Below are 2,776 nucleotides of genomic sequence, written 5' to 3' on the forward strand. Positions count from 1 at the left end.
CACTTTTTACAAATCACTTAATCAAGATACCGATTTCAATTGTTTCCTTTTGAATTAACAAAAAGAGATAACATTTTTATTACCATAAATATATAACATTCTGGCAGAAGTAAAATGATGGAAATTAATCACTTGACAATGAAGATTGAATTTAGTTTAAAAAAACGCACGGCAGAACAATGGGGTGATGGCAATGTAATCATCCCTGGAAATTTTCAGACCGAGCTGACCAAAGTTGTCACAACACAGTCATCTTTCAGTCACTAAAAGTAAGTGAAACGATCAGATCTGCAAAGCCAGGTTTCGAATTACTGCTTGTATCAGGAATATAAAAGGCGGTCTACAGTTTAGAAACTGCCAGCTCAGTACATGGAACCTGGTTGTTGTGCACTTCCCAGTCTGTCCAGAAAAGCATTATTTACCTCATATCGGTTATCTTCAAACGTTTCCCTTCTCTGTTTCTCCAGTTGCCTTCTATTTTCCTCTAGCTGATTTGCCTTTTCTCTCTGGACTGCCTTCATTTTCTGGATTTCAGCTTCTTCGGCCTCCTTCTGCTTTCTTTTGTATTCTTCTCTCTCCATCTGCTGCTGGTATTTTGATTGGAGGAGTCCTAATTGTTGTTGTTCTCTTGCTTCATACGCTGAAACATTTCCACTCAGCCTCCTCGGAGCCAGATTAATAGGACCTGGTCTATGTGCTTCCTTGTACCGCTCCAAGGCCTCCATCTCCTTTCTGGCAATTGCATGAACCTTATTTCGTCGCTCTTCGTTGGGATGCATTATGTGATAACCGCTTGCCCCCTCGGGCTGCGTCCGTTGCTGGTGGGCGTCGGGTGACTCCTGTTGGCCGGGCACTGTACCGCGGTGCCCCTTGCTCCGAGTAGCTCCTGACCCCTGGGAATCTCCCCTGCTGTGCTGCCTGGCCGTGCGTCGTCATTGAGCGAGTGGCAGACATTTAGATAGCTCAGGCTTGATATTTATGTTATGTTATGTTATGTTATATTTATTCTTAGATAGCGCACAGCTACTCAAAAAGAGTGTCCCGGCGCTTTTGATAATGAGACCTACAGCAGAATAACACAACACAGTGATAAAAACATAGTAAGAAGCAGAACAGAAGAAAAACAGCCTAGAGGGCAAACAGCCAGGTTTTAAGGCCCTTCCTGAACGCAAGTAAACTAGTAGCTCCGCGAAGTGTCAGCGGCAGAGTGTTCCACAACTGTGGCGCCAACAATCCAAAAGAGCGGCCTCCAATGCGGGCTCTCTTTACGCGCGGCACAGCCGCCAGAAACAGAGATTCTGATCTGAGAGAGCGGGCCGGGTGGTAAAAGGCGAGTCTCCTTTGGAGATACTTAGCTCCCACAGCATGAAGAGCTTTGTAGGCCAAAGTTAACGCCTAGAAAGCGAACCGTTTACGGATAGGCAGCCAATGTAAGGTCTGCAAAAGGCCAGCAGCGCTGGCTCGCCTGTTTAGGCCATAAATGGCCCTCGCGGCCGCATTCTGCACAACTTGAAGCCGCTGCAGCAGATACTCTGGCAGGCCCAAGTAGAGGACGTTGGAATAATCCAATCTTGAGCCGATCAGAGCCTGCACAGTCAGCTTCCTGTGTTCCTCAGACAGGAGAGGCAGAAACCTCCGGAGCATCTTGAGGAGGCCGAAACATGTACCCGTCACACCTAGGATCTGGGATCTCAGCGTCAGACGCTTGTCCATCTTGACCCCCAAGTTCTTAGCTAATTGGGATGAACAAGACGGAGGAAACATGTTAATGGGCCACCAAGCTTGCCAGTCTGGATCCGATGCACACCCGAAGAAGAGTACCTCAGACTTATCTGAGTTGCACTTGAGACTGTTCAGCTGGAACCATTTAAAAACAGCCCCAAGGCAATCCCGGATACTCTCTCCATCGAAGTCTCCTCCCTTCTTACAAGAAAAGAGGAGCTGGGTGTCGTCGGCGTAGGATACAATCTGGGCCCCGAACGACTCCGCCAACGCTGCCAGAGGGGCCATAAAGATGTTAAAAAGGGTTGGGCTCAATACAGAGCCCTGCGGAACCCCGACTCCCAATGGCGGCATCACGGCAGAGTCTGGGGAGGCCAAGACCGTTTGTCGGCGGCCAGCTAGGAAAGATGAAAACCAGCTGAGCACCGTCCCCCGTAGGCCAATCTCATAGAGTCTTGCGAGAAGGCCCTCATGGGGGACGGTGTCGAAGGCCGCCGACAGATCTAACATAACCAGCATGGCTTTGCCCCCGGAGTCCAGTACCCCTTTGATGGCTTCTGACACCTCCAGGAGCGCGGTCTCCGTGCTTAGATTGGGGCGGAAGCCGTATTGGGTGGCGTGCAGAATCTCATGGGTTTCCAGAAAATTGGAGAGCACCGTGTGCACATGCTTCTCCAAAATTTTCGTAAAAGCAGGCAGGAGAGAAATAGGCCTGTAATTGACCAGAGCCTCAGGATCGAGACCAGGCTTCTTCAGCAGAGGGATGACCATTGCCTGCTTCCAGGCCTGCGAAAAATAGAGTGAGAGATTCAGGAGTGGATTCGCCAGCGGGTTTATAACTTCCGCCATTTTTGCCAGGAATTTGGCTGGGCAGGGGTCCAGGGGCGACCCAGATTTAAGATTGCCCATAAGCGCCAGGGAAGCAGGGGCTGAGATGGATGGAAAGACGGCCAGCACAAGGCCCAGAGGGGCCGATAAGCCTGAGTCGTCCTCGGGGTTGGTCAGCCCCACGGGCGCCACCAAAGGAAAAGAATCCTGGATAAGTTTAATCTTG

General features: G+C 50.0%; 1 pseudogene; it reads right to left on the reverse strand.

The window, feature by feature from the left end:
• Window positions 1-362: 362 nt before the first annotated feature.
• Window positions 363-954, reverse strand: LOC147711565 (epithelial-stromal interaction protein 1 pseudogene; annotated as a pseudogene).
• Window positions 955-2,776: the final 1,822 nt, after the last annotated feature.

Source organism: Lissotriton vulgaris, chromosome 5, assembly GCF_964263255.1.
Source record: "Lissotriton vulgaris chromosome 5, aLisVul1.2, whole genome shotgun sequence".
NCBI lineage: Eukaryota > Metazoa > Chordata > Amphibia > Caudata > Salamandridae > Lissotriton > Lissotriton vulgaris.